Consider the following 20440-nt stretch of genomic DNA (forward strand, 5'->3'; position numbering starts at 1 on the left):
GAATAACAGACTTGTTGTTCCAGATGTTTCAGCTTTGAAACAACAAATCTTGAAAGAGGCTCACAGTAGTCGATTCAGTATTCATCCTGGTGGCAGAAAAATGTATAATGATTTGAAAATGCAGTATTGGTGGAAACAAATGAAGTCAGATGTGACTGAATTTGTAGCCAGATGTTTGAATTGCCAACAGGTAAAAGCAGAAAGAAAGAAACCAGGTGGTCTATTGCAGAGTCTATCAGTTCCAGAATGGAAATGGGATCACATTTCCATGGATTTCGTTATACAGCTACCACGTTCATCCAGAGGGTGCGATGCCATTTGGGTGATTATTGATCGTTTGACAAAATCAACATGTTTTATTCCGTACAGAATGACGTACAGACATTATCAGATGGCAGAAATCTACGTCAGAGAAGTGGTAAGATTACATGGTGTGCCTAAATCTATTGTTTCAGATCGAGACCCTAGATTTACATCACACTTTTGGCATAGCTTGCAACAAGCTCTTGGTACTCAATTGTATCTGAGTACAGCTTATCATCCTCAAACAGACGGACAGTCAGAGCGGACTATCCCGACACTTGAGGATATGTTGAGAGCTGTAGTACTAGATTTTGGTACTAGTTGGCAAGATTCATTACCACTTGCAGAATTTTCTTATAATAACAGCTATCAGACGAGCATTGAGATGGCTCCTTTTGAAGCATTGTACGGAAAGAAATGCAGATCACCGTTGTACTGGGATGATATCTCAGATGTTCCTGATGTTGGGCCTGATATGATCCGAGAAATGACAGAGAAAGTAAAGCTTATTCAGAAAAGAATGAAAACAGCTCAGGATAGACAAGCAAAGTATGCAAATATCAAACGACGGCCTCTATCTTTTGATCAGGGAGACAGAGTTTTCTTGAAGATTTCTCCGTTTAGAGGTACGGTCAGATTTGGAAAGAGAGGAAAGTTATCTCCACGTTTTATCGGTCCATATGAGATTATCGAGAAGATAGGTGATCTTGCTTATCGACTTGCTCTTCCTCCATCTTTGTCTGGTATTCATGACGTATTCCATGTCTCTATGCTGCGGAAGTATCAGCCTGATCCTTCCCATATTCTTCAGCCTGATGAAGCTGAACTTGACGAGACTCTTAGTTATTTTGAGCAGCCTATTCAGATTCTTGATCGCAAAGAAAAACAGCTCAGAAACAAAATAATTCAGCTAGTCAAAGTTCAGTGGAGTCGACATGGCATCGAAGAAGCGACTTGGGAGACTGAGTCAGACATGAGACAGAGATTTCCAGAGTTGTTTCATTGATGTGAGTTCTTATTTTGTTTTATGCTATTTCATTATCTTATGTGTATACAGATTGTCTATACAGCTTGCTTATGATTTCGAGGACGAACTCATGTCTTAGTGGGGGAGAAATGTAAGGCCCGGGATTATTTAATTTTAATCCGAGAATATTTAATTTGGGAATATTTAGAGTTTAGAATTAAATTCTAATATTCTTAAATTGGAAAGGATTGAAATTGAATTAAATCGCTTTTCCGGGGACTGAATTGCAAATAGTCAAAAGTTCAGGGACTAAACTGCAAATATGATATATATATCTCAATTTCCACTTGAATTAAGCTGAATACACGTGCATATCAGATTTTGGAAAGGAAAAGAAACAGAGGAATCGTCCAAACCTTCAAGAACTCCATTTTCGTCCCGTTCAAGCTTCGATAACTTGCGTTCCGGTTATCAGAAATTCCAGATAAATATATATCTGCGATCACAGCTCCGAGACCTTCGATTTGGTACATGTTTTATTCACATATCTCAGATTTTATTTTTATGTGAAAGATGGAAAATTATGATTTTATCATATATGCGTATATCAGCTGTACCGATCGTGTATTCGCAGACGGTTCGGAAAAAGACTGTCGTTCGGATTTTATATGAATTTGGGAAGAATAATTCGAACACTACCATGTTTGATTGATACTGATTTTTATGATAATGAGATGATATGTTAGAGATTATAAGTTATCTAGATTGTTGGATTGATTTGGATATTGTTTGGATTGCCGGTTTTAGCCGTTATGCCGTCGATTTGCAAAATGTCAAGACTTTGATATTGTTGATTGAACGAAGCATGGTTTGAATGGCATCTGATCTTGTTAGTTATTCGATATGTAATTTATCAGCTTTCTATCGAAGTTGCCGAACTCGAGATCTCCGAGTCAAACCGAGAAGGATTTGAAGCAAGGTTTGCTAGCATTTGCACTTGAGATTGAGTTGAGAAGTGGAACAACCTTTTGATATGAATTTTCATTGATGCACTTGCAGATTTGAAGTACTTTCAGACGTGACATAGAAAGGTATAAATGACAGCAAATCCAGATGGGATAAAACGCTTGAAATAGCTTTCATTTCAAGTATTCCCATGTCAATCACATACTTGTTTCTTTATATTTCTTATGTGATTATTTGTTTGTACTGCTTTGTTTGCTTATATGCTTAGTTGTTCAAGATGTGTTTTATAGCTTTTAATGCATACAGCTTATGTTGCATTCATCTTGAACTCCAGCCTTAATAGCACAGAGGGCAGCCATCGCCTAGAGTGCAGATGACGTTTGGAGAGCTGTAGTGAGTGGCATGGACTGTAAATTTATTTCTAGAGTCAGCTTGACTCATGGCACAGAATATGGATTTATGTTCAGAGCCAGAAGACTCACTATAGTTGTACCAAAGTCAGAGGACTAAAATACTTGATGCCGCCTCGAATGGGAGTATCGGTGGTTTGATAGTTATTTTATTCCTTGGGATCCCAAAGAACTAAATTTTATTGATATCAGCTTGATAGCCTTCGTTTGCCATTTGCATTGCATTCACGTTTATTATCTCGCGTTTAAAGTTGTTTATACTGGGATTTTATTCTCACCGGAGTTATCCGGCTATTGCTTTGTTTTGTATGTGTGCATGGCAATAGGTGGGGCAGGAGCTAGTCAGAAAAGACAAGGATAGCTCGAGATAGAGGCATAGCAAGTGAGGACACGGGCTTAAGTAGCACGACTTGTACTTTATGTTGTTGAACCATGCTAGAAGTGATACAAGAACTTTGTATATTATGGCTTGAATACATGCTAGTTTATGTTTATTATGTTTAGAAGCTTGTAAGACGTTATAAGATAGCATGTATTTGATTTTGTAGCATGTATAAAAGATTATGACTTGTTTATCCATTCTTTGGCAGCAGATTTTTGAAAGCATATTCCCCGATCGAGCGAGACCCTGCCTTTTAAAACAAAAAATTTTTTTTTAGCTCTTATTTCTTTAATTCTTTTAAGTACTTGTTTAATTGTTAATTACAATAAATTGCCCTAAGATAAGATTAGCAACCCAGGCCCCCACAACTTCGATCGGATCGAGGTGGAGAATACTTAAGTACCGAGTTTTTGAGCTATCTAAAAGAGAATGAGATTCTCTCTCAGTGGACTCCTCCTATGATACCTCAGCTGAATGGTGTCTCGGAGCGTCGCAATCGAACTTTGTTGGACATGGTTCGATCTATGATGAACTTCACTGAGCTCCCACCTTTTTTTTGGGGCTATGCGCTTGAAACGGCGGTATTGTTGTTGAACAATGTCCACACTAAAGTAGTAGATAAAACTCCATACGAGTTATGGAATGGCAAAGCTCCTAAGTATTCGTACTTAAGGATTTGGGGATGTCCTGCTTACGTGAAGCAGACAGTGGGAGATAAGTTGGATAGTCGATCCACCTTATGTTATTTTGTAGGATATCCGAAAAATTCAATCGGATATTATTTCTATCATCCTTATGAGACAAAAGTGTTTGTTTCGAGGAATGCCACCTTCATGGAGAAGGAGTTCTTATTAGATAAGAAAGGCAAGATGATGGAACTCGAAGAAATTCGAGAAGAACCCGAGATACAAAATAACGACCACACACCTCAAGAACCTTCAACGGACACGCCTATATCTAGGAGATCCGAGAGGAATTCTAGACCTCCTGTTCGATGTGGTCTTCTTCTTGAAGGGGATCAAAGTGAACCCGACATTGGATGTGATCCAAGAAACTTAAAGTACTTGAGAAGGACTAAGAATATATTCATGGTTTATGAAGGAAGATAATTGAAATTGGAAGGCTATACCGACTCTAGCTTCCAAAGCGACGTGGATGACTCAAAGTCAACCTCTGGATTTGTATTCATGCTCAATGGCGGTGCTGTCTCCTGGAAGAGTTCCAAGCAAGACACCACAGCGGATTCCACCACTGAGGCAGAATACATTGCAGCATCAGCTGCTGCTAAAGAGGCCGTTTGGATGAGAAATTTCGTCCAAGAGTTGGGCGTAATTCTTGAAGTTGTTGGTCCAGTTTCGGTGTACTGCGACAACACTGGTGCCATTGCTCAGGCAAAGGAACCAAGGTCTCATCAAAGATCCAAACACGTACTGAGGAAATACCACATCATTTGGGAGATTGTGGAAAGAGGAGACATCACTATCGAGAGAGTGGCCTCTACAGACAATATCGCTGATCCACTTACTAAGCCCTTGCCAGGACCATTGTTTGACAAACATCGCGAAGCAATGGGATTGCGTAGTGTGACTAGTTGGCTTTAGGGAAAGTGGAAGATTGAAAGAGTGGGTGCCCGGTTAGCCAACTTGTGGCTAAGGGCTTTTGTGAGTCTATGTATAAACAATATTTGTTTAATATAATTTATATTCATTAATGGCATTTTCTTTGTCTTTCTTCATATTGTTATATTGTGATATACTATTGATGTTTTGATAAAGACCTTGAATATACTATAATGTAAGTAAGATGAGATAGTGAATAAAGAGATATCACTATTATGAAACACATCTTATAGTCACTGTATATTCTAAACAGTTTCTAGTCAATTAAGCCGTCCACTAATAAGGATAAGGATCGCTCGAGATTGAGACTAGCATTTATGATTCCAAGTACCATGTTTCATTGGTAATGGACATGGAGATGTTCAAAGTATGCAAATGGATATTCATATGATGAATGATCGAACTACCCTATTCGGACTTTCCAAGTGGTTATCACTTATCGAGTGGATAAAGTCCGCGGTTTTGGTTGTACACCATTAGTCCTTACTACTTGAAACATCATTGAGACTCTATATGCTAGTACTGTACTTTGACTCGTTTATCGACTCTATTGGGGTCATCAGGTGTCAGGATTGGGTACAGTTATGACACATATAGGAGCCGATGCTTTGTTGTCAAGGATTCACCACATACTTGCGAGTGTGGATATCCTATGCGATCTGAGGAGATATTATTGTGACAAATCTCTGGCCAGAGTACATGATGTGTTTTAGGTTACTCGGTTTTCCTAATAACACATGTGATGTCACTATTTGATCTCCAAGATGTAATGCATAGTTATCGAATCTCGAACAACTCTCGATGCACCAGTAGTTGTTGATTCGATCGGGATATATGGATGAAGGGACCGTACTGTATGCTAACCAAAATCTACTGGTTTTTGCAGGCACTATCAATGATACCTAGGGAATCATGGGGCGATGTTGCTAGATGCTCTTACCATGATTCGTTGGGCAAGTCGGAAATTATTGTTCCGAGTCACAAGGAGTTGTGAGCCCACGGCTAGCTGTATCCCTGAACCATTGAGGGTCACACAAGTAATGGATTACTAAACCCCGTTGAGATAGTTAAATTTAAAGAGTTAAATTTAATGAAAGAGAAATTGGACTTCTTAACTAAAAGGGAGTGGAATTTTCTAAAATGACATAGGGATGGGCATTTTTGGAAATCGCTGAATTTGGATTCAGAAAAATTATCTTGACTTTAAAAGATGCAGAAATGATTTCTGTGCACATTGGTGAAATCACTTTATCAATCGGAGTCACGATGAATTTTATATTAATTTCTATATTAACAGGCTTGGCTTGTTGGGCTTGAGTTATGGATTGTGGGACCTAAGGAGTTAGAGTCCTAATACAATCATAACTTAATCTAGTCTAGAAATTATCTATAAATACATGTGTAGTGTTCGAAAATCATAAGAATTCCTCTCTTGCAATTTTCGAAATCACACATATATTTTCAAGGGGAATTTTCGAAAATTCCTCTGTCCCTTTAGAGAAAATTTGGTCTGTGATTTTTGTGAAAAATTACATTCCGAATTAACAGATCAAATCTGTTTATTCTCTTCGATAAACATCTGATTGATTTCTAGTGCAATCAATCAGAGGGTTTCTGTTTTCTGTTCGTGGACCTGATTCCGTAGATTGATCGTGAAGTCATCGGTTCCCGGGATAGACAAGAAGAGCAGATTAAATTCTGTTGGTGTCCATAATCAAGCCATTGCTTGAATAGGTAAAAATTTAATTGTGATTTTATTTTTACTTGCATAATTTAATCGTAAAGTTTTGATACCCATGATATGGAATCGTTCCATATCGAAAAATAAAAATTTTTTAAACTTCCGCTGCACCGGGTATCAATTCTTAATTGATCTGAACACGTTTTTTCCAACAGCCTCCTCCCCCATTGAAGACTCCCCAACGTGAGTTCAAGCTTCCAGATTTCTCCCCGAGTTCGATCCGTCTGTTGGAATTTATTTCTGAAGGCAGATTAGCGATCACGGCTGCGAGAGCTTCGTTCTACCGTAAGTATTTCTCCGATCAGATACGTTTCATTTTTGGGATGTCGTTAGAATCGATTGAGTTGCTAGTATGTTGTTCTTGGCAGAGTTCTGATCGTTTATTATCTGTCGGTTTCGAAATAGAGCGTCGTTCGGATTTGTTATGATTTTTGAAGGGATTTTCGAAATGTTGAGTTTTTATGATTTGTTGGAATTGGATTGTTATGGTTGAATTTTGATTGATAAGAGTTGTTTGGATTGATATTTTGCTGTCTGCGTTTCCGATTTGATCAGAATACAGCCGTTATGCCGCCGGTCTGAGTTTTGGATTATCAATCGGTTTGTAGTGTTTGAGTCAAGTCTTCGATTGAGTTGTATTTTGATCTCGAGCCTTTATTACTTCTTTTGACAGATTCGTTTGAAGGCCGTTGAGTTGCGAGATTTCAAGAGTTGTATCGCTTTGAAGATTGTAGCCGGTATAGTATCGATTTCTTATTATCGCTTGAGGAAGTTTGATTGAATCTTGATTGAGGAATTGTTGTTGTTTCCAGGTTAAAGCATCGACGTTTGAAAGAGGTATAAGATGACTTAGACTGGAATGAAACGTGTGACTCGAATCCGACTTGATTCGAGTGTTTCGAGGAATCACATACTTGCATGTTATTTGATTTTACTCGAATTTAGTTGATTGAGTTATGTTTGCATTGCATTCATCTTGAGCTAAGAATCCTTGATTTTATCGGGCAGGACGGCCCTTTTATTTTAGACGTTTTGGGGGCTATATTGTGAGTGGCCTGGGTGTAGCCGTTTCACCTAATGCTAGCATACTCCTTATAGTAGCACCAAAGTCTAGAGGATGGAGGTACGTAGCACCACCTCGATCGAAAGAGTCGGTGAGTTGTTTACGTGATCTCATCCTCGGGATCCCCAAAAGCAAAAGCAGCAATTTCTTGATTATCCGGACTTGATAATCCCACATTTAAAGACATGCATTGCATTATGCAATTGAATTAAGTTTTGAGATGATTTTTGGAATTGCTTGTCTTGTATATATGTATCATGTTTTGATATATTATTTGATATGCATGTTTGTCTCTTTTACTGGGGATTGTATTCTCACCGGATTATCCGGCTGTTGTCTTTGTTTGTATGTGTACTTGGCAACAGGTGGGTAGGACCGAGTTAGAGTAGACCTGGTTAACGTCAATAGCAAGAGATAGAAGTAAGACTCGTTTAGAAGTAGAATCAGCATGTCAATCTAGTTTATGTTTTGCGAACATGTTTTGTCATTCGAACTTCTCGTTTTGTATTGTAAGCAAGAATCGATGTAGGTACTACCGAATCGGATGTTTTTCTTCCCTAAACTTTTCTTGTATTGTTATTGGCTTGTCAGATACTTTAAATGCAAGTGTTTAGGTTTGGTTGGATTTATTTTCGGTGCCTTGGATTTTTGGGCGAGAGGACGGCACGGGCGCGCGGATATTGGCGCGCGGCTTTTTGGCGAGGTAAGGGCGCGGGCGCGCGGTCGTTTTCCTTTTTAAAAAAAATATATATTGTGATCGCTTCGATTCTTGGTTTCTTTTATGTTTAATTGTTGTTTACTCCGAGAATAGTGGTTTAGAAACGAGGTCTCACATTAAGTGGTATCAGAGCGATAAGATTCTTAGACTGAATTTAGAAGTGAGCGGGGTAGATCGAGTCCGCATGAATTGAATTCTCTCATGTGATTGAGTTATTTAAATTGATTTGTTTAAATACCATGCGAGCATGCTTTATTAATTGAGAATTATTTGAATTACATGACTATGTGATTTAATTTATAAAGCATGAATTATTTAAGATATGAACTGTAATTCACCTGTATCCGGAATTTTGAGAGATTGCAAGGACATCGAATTGCAGCGATTGAGATATCTTGTGTCCTAACCTTTGATTATCAGATGGGTCATCGACGAGTTATTAACAGGAACCCACCGCCAGTTACTCCACCGAATGAGCAAGCTAGTACCGAAACTGTTCAGATTGATGCTACAGTGATGCCGATGGAAACCTTGCTGAAGAGGTTCCAGTCGTTTAATCCACCATTGTTGTTGGGTACAGAGAATCCAGTTGACAGTGAGAGCTGGTTGGACAACATTGATCAGTTGTTCGATTCCCTTGATTACTCCGACGACCGCCGAACTAGGTTAGTCATTCATCAGCTTCGTGGTATGGCTAAGGACTGGTGGATCATGAGAGGTCCTTGGAGAACCGAGGTACAGCTATTAACTGGAATCTATTTAAGTCTGAGTTTTATAAACGGTTTTTCCCAGTATCGTACCGAAAAGACAAGGGAGCCGAATTTGCAAATCTAAGACAAGAAAATTTGAATATTGAGGAGTATGTGGCCAAGTTTGATAGTTTGCTGAGATTTGCACCGCACATTTCCGACAACGAAGAAGCAAAAGCTGATCAGTTCATTCATGGTTTGAACCCGGATATCTTCACATTGGTAAACACTGCTAGGCCAGATAATTTTGCGGATGCCATGAATCACGCAAAAGGAGCTGAAGTAGGTTTGTGGAGATAGAGAGGAAATCAGTTTGTGCCTCAGCAGCAGCAAGAACAGTTTCAGGCACAATCTTCTCAATATCAGAACCAATCATTCCATTACCAGAATCAATCCTTTCAGTTTCAGAACCAACCACCGAGTTCTGAGGGTGGTAGCAGTGGAGGTAATAGGAAGGATTACTATCTCCCGAAGTGGAAGCAGTTTAAGAATCACAGAACCAGTTCTTCGAGCTCTAGTGGCTCGAGGCAGCATGGATTGGGACAGAGTTCGGGTCAGTCAGGCATGTCTTGTGCCAACTGCGGAGGTCGTCACTACAGTGATCAGTGTAGAGGTATTTTTGGAAGCTGCTATATCTGTAACCAGGCGGGGCACTTTGCCAGAGCGTGTCCTCAGCGTGTCCCTGAGCAAGCTCAGAGTGGAAGTTTTTCGAGACAGACAGCTCAGCCTCAGCAACAAGCTCCTACTATCCACTCTTTTCAACCTCAGCAGCAGAATAGACATGAAGGTAATTAGTATGCAAGCCAGCCTCCCAGATAGCAGGCACGAGTCTTTGCTCTGTCTGAGGACCCGCAGACTCAGGCTGCACCCGATAATGATAGATCAGGTAACGTTTGATTTTGGTTTTCTATTCTTACTGGACTGTTAGATACTGGCGAGTTAATTGCCTTCTTATTGAAGAATCTGTTTAACGTTTATCGTGCCTCTAAACTTTTGTTGAATCATTTAAATTGATGAATACTCCAGTAATGTTGTTAATCTTTCTATTAACCGGATCTTTCAGAAGAATTAGTTGAGATTAGGAATTCTTATCGTTGATTTCTTATCTTTTGGAATGAGAATTTTGCTGATCTTTCAGAGTTTTTGAGAATCGTATAGCAGATATTAGTACCAAGCAGTTGTTTGTTATTCTTCAATTTCGGAATTCTTTTGGATTGAATGGTCTTCTTCGATTGTTTGAGTTAATGATGGAATTTGTGCCGATCAGCGCTCTCTTCTTATCGAGATTTTGGGATGTATTCTTATTCAGAGGAATCGCGCTATAGTCTGGACATCGAGACAGCTGAAGACGCTCGAGACTCAATGTTTGAATCTGGACTTCGAGCTCGCAGCGATCTTATTGATTTGGGGATCTGTTATATATTTTTATTATGAAGAGATTTCCGTGATCTTTTCTATGATTTGGGAGTTGGAGTAATTGTTTTCACAGTTGGAGCTGATTTGGAGGCAGAAAAGAGGATTAGATTGTTTGAGATTTCTGACTGTGAATCTTTATCTGAGGAATTATATGCAGCAACTGATGTTTTGAGCTGTTCTTATTTTATCTACTATCTAACTTCGATTGACCGATTGTTGGAATCGGCTACCATTTTCTGTACAGAATGACTTTCAGTCAAGACTAGAGGATTGATATCTTGTCAGAGGTCGTCAGATGTCATGTTTTTGCCGAAGACTGTCAGTTTAGTCAGAGATCCTCGATGCACTCGTTCTTTCGGCAAGGACTTTGATGATATTTGTTGTCTGATTTCAACTCTTTCAGTTCGATATCCTCAGAATGACGGACAACCAGATCAGACGAGTCGAACTAAGATGCATGTTTTGAGTTGGAACCAGAGACGATTGGATTGTGACTAAGCAGATGAGGATTATGCTGACGAGAATGAGTCGACTTTTGATTGGCAGACTTGAAGGAGTAATTGAGAGACACAGTTCGAGTTAGAACCGTGTTTGATTTCGAGGACGAAATCTTTTCTAAGATGGGGAGAATTGTAACGCCCCGATTTTATCTTAATTGACTTTATTTGAGATAATCGGAGATTCCAGAGTTCAAGAGCCGACTTGATTTTGATCAGGGTCCTTTTTGCAAATTTCAAATTTTTCAGGGACTAAAATGCAATTTTGGACTTAAATAGATATTTAAGCAAGTGTTGGCCTTCCTCTTCACTTCACCTTCTTTCCTACACGCCTCCTCCCCCATTGAAGACTCCCCAACGTGAGTTCAAGCTTCCAGATTTCTCCCCGAGCTCGATCCGTCCGTTGGAATTTATTTCTGAAGGCAGATTAGCGATCACGGCTGCGAGAGCTTCGTTCTACCGTAAGTATTTCTCCGATCAGATACGTTTCATTTTTGGGATGTCGTTAGAATTGATTGAGTTGCTAGTATGTTGTTCTTGGCAGAGTTCTGATCGTTTATTATCTGTCGATTTCGAAATAGAGAGTCGTTCGGATTTGTTATGATTTTTGAAGGGATTTTCAAAATGTTGAGTTTTTATGATTTGTTGGAATTGGATTGTTATGGTTGAATGTTGATTGATAAGAGTTGTTTGGATTGATATTTTGCTGTCTGCGTTTCCGGTTTGATCAGAATACAGCCGTTATGCCGCCGGTTTGAGTTTTGGATTATCAATTGGTTTGTAGTGTTTGAGCCAAGTCTTCGATTGAGTTGTATTTTGATCTCGAGCCTTTATTACTTCTTTTGACAGATTCGTTTGAAGGCCGTTGAGTTGCGAGATTTCAAGAGTTGTATCGCTTTGAAGATTGTAGCCGGTATAGTATCGATTTCTTATTATCGCTTGAGGAAGTTTGATTGAATCTTGATTGAGGAATTGTTGTTGTTTCCAGGTTGGAGCATTGACGTTTGAAAGAGGTATAAGATGACTTAGACTGGAATGGAACGTGTGACTCGAATCCGACTTGATTCGAGTGTTCCGAGGAATCACATACTTGCATGTTATTTGTTGGAGAACAGTGTTTCAGATCAATCAGAATTGATACCAGGTGCAGCGGAAGTTTAAAAATTTTATATGGAACGATTCCATAATGGGTATCAAAACTTTACGATTAAATTGTGTGTGTAAAAATTAAATAACAATTATAAATTTTTACCTCCAATCTCGAATCGAGATTATGGACACCAACAGATTACTCTGCTCTTGTTGTATATCCCAGGAACTGATGGACGAACTGTTCTTCAATCAGGTCCACGAACGGATATTTAATCCCTCTGATAGATTGCACTAGAAAATCTATCAGAAGTTTCTACGAAGAGAATTAACGAATTTGATCCGTTAAACCAGACTGCAAATTCAAAATTAACTGGATGGATTTTCCCGAGTAGAGAGGGAGGGGGCGGCCACTTATTAAAAACACTGCTAGGGTTTTTCGAAAATTGTGAGCCTCTGTTGTGCAATTTCTGTACTGCAATAACTTATTTATAATGTGGGCTGCTAACAGCTTAGGGCCCATTAGTCATAAGTTCAAGCTTGACAAGCAAAGCCCGCATGTTCAGAAATTAATATAAAATTCATCGTGACTCAGATTGATAAACCAATTTCACCAATGTGCACAGAAACCATTTCTGCATCTTTTAAAGTCAAGATAAATTTTTCTGAATCCGTATTCAGTGGTTTCCAAAAATGCCCATCCCTATGTCATTTTAGGAAATCTTACTCCTCTACTCTTAAATAAGAAGTCTCACTTCTTTGTTCATTAAATTTAACTCTTTAAATTTAACTATCTCAACGGGGATTAAAAATCCATTACTTGTGTGACCCTCAATGGTTCAGGGATACAGCTAGCCGTGGGCTCACAACTCCTTGTGACTCGGAACAACAATTTCCGACTTGCCCATCGAATCATGGTAAGAGCGCCTAGCAACATCGCCCCATGATTCCCTAGGTATCACTGATAGTGCCTGCAAGAACCAATAGATTTTGGTTAGCGTACAGTACGGTCCCTTCATCCATATATCCCGATCGAATCAACAACCATTGGTAAATCAAGAGTCGTTCTAGATTCGATAACTATGCAATGCATCTTGAAGATCAAATAGTGACATCGCATGTGCTACTAAGAAACCATTTCTTAAAACACATCATGTACTCTGGCCAGAGATTCATCACACTAATATCTCCTCAGATTTCATAGGATATCCACACTTGCAAGTATGTGGTGAATCCTTGACAACAAAGCATCGACTCCTATATGTGTCGTAACTGTACCCAATCCCGACACCTGATGACCCCAATAGAGTCGGTAAACGAGTCAAAGCACAGTACTAGCATATAGAGTCTCAATGATGTTTCAAGTAGTAAGGACTAATGGTGTACAACCAAAACCGCGGACTTCATCCACTCGATAAGTGATAACCACTTGGAAAGTCCGGATAGGGTAGTTCGATCATTCATCGTATGAATATCCATTTGCATGCTTTGAACATCTCTATGTTCCATACCAATGAAACGTGGTACTCAGCATCGCAAATGCTAGTCTCAATCTCGAGCGATCCTTATCCTTATTAACGGACGGCTCAATCGACTAGGAACTGTTTAGAATATACAGTGACTATAAGATGTGTTTCATGATAGTCATCCCCATGTACTACCACATCTTACATACACTATAGCATATTCAAGGTCTTTATCAAAACAACAATAGTATATCACAATATAACAATATGAAGAAAGATAAAGTCATTGCCATTAATAAAAGTGTAAATTATATTAAACAAAAGATTGTTTATACAAAGAGTCATCAAAGCCCTTAGCCACAAGTTGGCTCACCGGGAACCCACTCTTTCAATCTCCCACTTGCCCTATAGCCAACTAGTCATACTACGCAGTCCCATTGCTTCGCGATGTTTGTCAAATAATGGTCCTGGCAAGGGCTTAGTAAGTGGATCAGCGATATTGTCTGCAGAGGCCACTCTTTCGACAGTGATGTCTCCTCTTTCCATGATCTCCCGGATGATGTGGTATTTCCTCAGTACGTGTTTGGATCTTCGATGAGACCTTGGTTCCTTTGCCTGAGCAACGGCACTCGTGTTGTCACAGTACACCGGGACTGGACCAACAACTTCAGGAATGACGCCCAACTCTTGGACGAAATTCCTCATCCAAACGGCCTCTTTAGCAGCAGCTGATGCCGCAATGTATTCTGCCTCAGTGGTGAAATCCGCTGTGGTGTCCTGCTTGGAACTCTTCCAAGAGACAGCACCGCCATTGAGCATGAACACAAATCCAGAGGTTGACTTCGAGTCATCCACGTCACTTCGGAAGCTAGAGTCGGTATAGCCTTCCAATTTCAGTTCTCTTCCTCCATATACCATGAACATATTCTTAGTCCTTCGTAAGTACATAAGAATGTCCTTCACGGCTTTCCAATGCATTTGACCGGGATTAGCTTGATATCTGCTCGTGACACTCAGAGAAAATGCTACATCCGGTCTGGTAGATATCATCGCATACATGATACTACCTATGGCTGACGCATATGGTACATGTGTCATTTTCTCTATCTCTTCATCAGTCTTGGGACACATAGACTTGGATAGAGAAACTCCATGACACATAGGTAGATGTCCTCTAGCTCTTGGACCCATCCATTGAAAACCGTTTCAATATGGTGTCGATGTAGGTTGCTTGAGTGAGTCCTATCATTCTCTTAGATCTATCTCTATAGATCTGTATCCCTAGAATATAGGATGCCTCACCCAAATCCTTCATCGAAAATCTACCTGATAACCATATCTTTGTTGACTGCAACATCCCTACGTCATTCCCAATGAGTAGGATGTCATCAACATAAAGTACTAAGAATGTCACAGCATCCTTAACTACTTTCTTGTACACGCACGGTTCCTCCGGGTTCTTGATGAAACCAAAATCCTTTATTGTTTCATCAAATTTCTGGTTCCAACTTCTTGATTCTTGTTTGAGACCATAAATCGATCTCTGAGGCTTGCATACCTTATGCTCGCTTCCCATGGATGTGTATCCTTCAGACTGCGTCATATAGATCTCTTCCTTAATGTTTCCATTAAGAAATGCAGTCTTCACATCCATTTGCCATATCTCATAGTCATACCAATCAGCTATGGCAATAAGGATTCTTATGGACTTGAACATTACAACTGGTGAAAAGGTTTTATCATAGTCAACTCCTTGTCTTTGAGTATAACCTTTCGCCACCAATCGCGCCTTGTAGGTCAATACCTTACCATCAGGCTCAAGCTTTCTCTTGTAGATCCATTTACACCCTATTGGAACAATTCCATCGGGAGGATCTACTAAAGACCAAACCTGGTTTGTATGCATCGAATCTATTTCCGACTGCATAGCTTCAAGCCATAAATTTGAATGCGCATCAGAAATTGCTTCCTTGAAGTTTTTTGGATCACATCCAACATCGGGTTCATCTTGATCCCCTTCAAGAAAAAGACCATATCGAATAGGAGGTCTAGAAGTCCTCTCGGATCTTCTAGGTATAGGCGTGTCCATTAATGGTTCCTGAGGTGTAGGATCATTATTTTGTATTTCGGGTTCTTCTCGAATTTCTTCGAGTTCCATCATCTCGCCTTTCTTATCCAATAAGAACTCCTTCTCCAAGAAGGTGGCATTCCTTGAAACAAACACTTTTGTTTCAGTAGGATGATAGAAATAATATCCGATTGAATTCTTCGGATACCCTACAAAATAACATAAGGTGGATCGACTATCCAACTTATCTCCCACTGTCTACTTCACGTAAGCAGGACATCCCCAAATCCTCAAGTACGAATACTTAGGAGCTTTGCCATGCCATAACTCGTATGGTGTTTTATCCACTGCTATGGTGTGGACGTTGTTCAACAACAACACCGCCGTTTCAAGCGCGTAGCCCCAAAACGAAGGTGGAAGCTCAGTGAAGCTCATCATGGACCGAACCATGTCCAACAAAGTTCGATTACGATGCTCCGATACACCATTTATCTGAGGTGTCATAGGAGGAGTCCACTGAGAGAGAATCCCATTCTCTTTCAGATAGTCCAAAAACTCGGTACTTAAGTATTCTCCACCTCGATCCAATCGAAGTGCTTTAATACTTTTACCTAGCTTGTTGTCTACTTCAGCCTTGAATTCTTTGAACTTTTCAAATGCTTCAGACTTATATTTCATTAAATATAAATACCCATACCTAGAATAATCATCAGTAAAGGTAATGAAGTAGGTGTGGCCAAATTGAGTACCAATTCTAAATGGACCACAAACATCTGAATGGATCAAATCCAACAGATTTTGACTACGCTCAGGTTTCCCCTTAAAAGGAGATTTAGTCATTTTTCCTTTCAGGCAGGACTCACAAGTAGGTAGAGAGTTAATATCAGACATATCAAACATGCCCTCTCCCACTAGCTTGTTCATCCTCCTTGAGGAAATATGACCTAGCCTAGCATGCCAAAGGTTTGCCGGGTTTTGACTATAGATTTTCCTTTTGTTTGTTGTTACCGGTTTATCAACATAATTTATTGGAACGTCTTTTAATTTTAAGTTATATAGATCGTTTTCAAGTTGTCCATTTCCAATCAAACATTCATTCTTGTAAATATTGCAAATCCCATTCACAAAATTGCAAGAATAATCATCTCTATCAAGCATAGAAACAGAAATAATGTTTTTAATCAAATCTGGAACAAATAAAACATCTCTCAAAAGTAACTTAAAATCGTTCTGCAAAATTAAATAAACATCTCCCACAGCTTTAGCTTCGACTCTAGAACCATTTCCGAGCCTCAGCTGGGTCTCACCCATTCTAAGCTTGCGACTTCTTGTCATCACCTGCAAATCATTGCAAATGTGAGATCCACATCCGGTATCCAATACCCAAGAAGTAGTATTAAGTGAAACATTTATTTCAATATAGAACATACCCTTCGCAGTTCACAACTACTCTAGATATTCCTTGCAGTTACGTTTCCAATGACCGGGTTTCTTGCAGTGATGGCAAACATCCTTGGATTTTTCCATGTTTGAAGCCTTTGTCTTGTACTTCTTCTCGGGTCCGGTTTTCTTGGGTGGGGCAGAACGTTTCTTACCCTTTGTACTTGGCCCCTTCTTAGCAGAAGAAGAGGAGCCCACCAAGAAAGCCGGTTTATCCTTCTTTAAAGTGGATTCATATGTTACAAGCATATTGACCATCTCTTCAAGGGAGGCCTCTATCTTGTTCATATTGAAATTCACCACAAATCCGTCAAACGAAGAAGGAAGAGATAGAAGTAATAAGTCCACGTTGAGTTCATGCTCCAACACCAAATCAAGCGTTACCAACTTCTGTATGAGCCAAATCACTCGTACCCCATGATCACGGACCGAAGTCCCTTCACGCATGCGACACGTCATTAGCTCTTTTACAGTAGCGAACCTTTCAGCTCTCGATTGAGCCCCAAAAAGTTCCTTGAGTTGTACGTGAATGTCAGCAGCATTCACGGTATCCTCAAATCGCCTCTGGAGTTCATCAGACATCGAGGCTTGCATATAGCATTTGGCCTTGATATCATGGTCCCACCATGTATCAAGTTTGGCCAACTCTTCCGGACTTACATCAGCTGGTGCTTCCTTCGGAGGAGATTTTTCTAACACGTAGAGCATCTTCTCCGAAGTCAAGACAATCTTCAACTTACGGAACCATTCCGTATAGTTTGCGCCAGTCAGTTTATTTTGTTCGAGGATAGAGAATAGTGGATTGCGCGAATTCATCTTAATGAAATACTGAAAAGAAACAGACAATTATCAGTGATTGTTTAATTAATTTACTAAGACATAAAATAGGCGAAATTTATTTTATGAATCTCACTCCCACTATTTTAACGATTTCACTACCCTCTAGTGAAAACGGGAAACTGTTTTTCTTAGTGGGAACATGGAGTCCAATTGACAAACTATGATCCCGAATAATATCAGCCAACCATAATTTTCAAAAGGTAGAGCCCAATTGCTTCCAAAGCAACCTCCACGTTTTTTTTTTACCTCATGTCCAATAAGGGCCCAATAATATGACGCCGTTTATTGTGACATGTCAAGATGACCCATCAATATTAAGTTGTGATGGACGGTCGCCATGTGGATCCCCCAATATATGAGCCGATCCCATGGGAGTTCCACCCAACTTACAACATGTGTCGATCCAATGTACAGCTTTCCGACGAACGAGCCCCCCCAATAATATGAGCCGGACCGTATCCGCGGGTAGCATCTCATACATTGATCGTTGATGGAAGGTAGGAACATTTAAACAATATTTAAATTTCCTTTATTTATCTTGATATCAATTTTAAATCATATTTAAAATGAGGGATTTTAATTTTGAAAATTTGTCTCATCATTTTAAAATTTGTATGCTTGCGGGATTCATACAATTTTGTCTAAAACATGCATACAACTATAATATCATATATTATATAGGATGATCGATTCCATTTCTAATCGACCCGTGGTTGCCAATCACGAATCTAAGTCCAATCCTAGGTAATATGCAGGTATGCAATGCAATCCTATTACATTGAGCTTCCAATTTACATTTCTTCAGTCTTTATTGTCTGATGGGCCCACCTCCGTCTTCAAATCTTCATCTCCCACTAAGTCTAATGTATTTACAATAAATAACCATGACAAGTAGGGGATACATTTTAAGGGGTGGGAACGGGCCATAAACCAGACCCACTTTTATTACATATGACAACTCATATTAGGCCATAAACCAAGCCCATTAATAAATCCAACAACAATAAAAACAAATGTAAATTCCTAACATACACCTACAAAATTGGTCATGGCAATCGATCATCCTTATCCAATAATATTTAATTCAAAATTAATTTATTGGATAACATGCAGTGACAATTTAAATTAAAAGGATAAAATCATATTCCATATATAAAATCTTATTTTACATACAAAATCATATTTTATCTTTTTATCAAATAAAATCATATTTTACATATAAAATCCAATTTTATACATAAAATCATATTTTACTCAATATTTCCATAAGATCATATCTTATCATCAATTGTACCAAAAATAATTAATTTCATAAAATCTGATTTAACGGATAAAATCTATAAATTTTCCAAAAATTCAAATTTATCCAAAAATCAATTTTAAAATTTTTGGACTCGAACAATTCGATCCGACGCCTCGTGGACCAATCAAAAACAATTTTCGATCGGACCAAAAATAGAATTTTAACATATTAAAATTTTAATTTTAAAATTAAAAATTAATTTTTCGCGGACCGCCCGGGACGCTCCCGGGCTGCCCGCGCCCCAAAAGGGCTCGGGCCGGGCAGCGACGATCGCTGCCCTGGGCAGCGATCACGTCGCCGCCCGGGGCAGCGACCCTCGCTGTGCCCCCCCCCCCCCCCCCCCCCCCGGGCAGCGATCCAATCACTGCCCGGGTTTTGCCCAAAAAAAAAAATTTATTTTAAAAATTTATTTTGTTTCAAAAACCGAGGCTTAAAATTTTTTTTGTACAATCGATTAATTTAATCGCTTGATCTGAGCAACCTGGCTCTGATACCACTGTTGGAGAACGGTGTTTCAGATCAATCAAAATTGATACCCGGTGCAGCGAAAGTTTAAAAATTTTATATGGAACGATTCCATAATGGGTATCAAAACTTTACGATTAAATTGTGTGTGTAAAAATTAAATAACAATTATAAATTTTTACCTCCAATCTCGAATCGAGATTATGGACACCAACAGATTACTCTGCTCTTGTTGTATATCCCAGGAACTGATGGACGAACTGTTCTTCAATCAGGTCCACGAACGGATATTTAATCCCTCTGATAGATTTCACTAGAAAATCTATCAGAAGTTTCTACGAAGAGAATTAACGAATTTGATCCGTTAAACCAGACTGCAAATTCAAAATTAACTGGCTGGATTTTCCCGAGTAGAGAGGGAGGGGGCGGCCACTTATTAAAAACACTGCTAGGGTTTTTCGAAAATTGTGAGCCTCTGTTGTGTAATTTCTGTACTGCAATAACTTATTTATAATGTGGGCTGCTAACAGCTTAGGGCCCATTAGTCATAAGTTCAAGCCTGACAAGCAAAGCCCGCATGTTCAGAAATTAATATAAAATTCATCGTGACTCAGATTGATAAACCAATTTCACCAATGTGCACAAAAACCATTTCTGCATCTTTTAAAGTCAAGATAAATTTTTCTGAATCCGTATTCAGTGGTTTCCAAAAATGCCCATCTCTATGTCATTTTAGGAAATCTTACTCCTCTACTCTTAAATAAGAAGTCCCACTTCTTTGTTCATTAAATTTAACTCTTTAAATTTAACTATCTCAACGGGGATTAAAAATCCATTACTTGTGTGACCCTCAATGGTTCAGGGATACAGCTAGCCGTGGGCTCACAACTCCTTGTGACTCGGAACAACAATTTCTGACTTGCCCATCGAATCATGGT

At 39.2% G+C, this 20440-nt stretch overlaps 1 pseudogene; it reads left to right on the forward strand.

Annotated features, from left to right (window-relative positions):
- Nucleotides 1–20440, forward strand: part of LOC140861730 (glycerophosphodiester phosphodiesterase GDPDL6-like) — a 54110-nt pseudogene that overhangs the window by 21627 nt on the left and 12043 nt on the right.

Source organism: Henckelia pumila, chromosome 4 (assembly GCF_033568475.1).
Source record: "Henckelia pumila isolate YLH828 chromosome 4, ASM3356847v2, whole genome shotgun sequence".
NCBI classification, from domain to species: Eukaryota; Viridiplantae; Streptophyta; class Magnoliopsida; order Lamiales; family Gesneriaceae; genus Henckelia; species Henckelia pumila.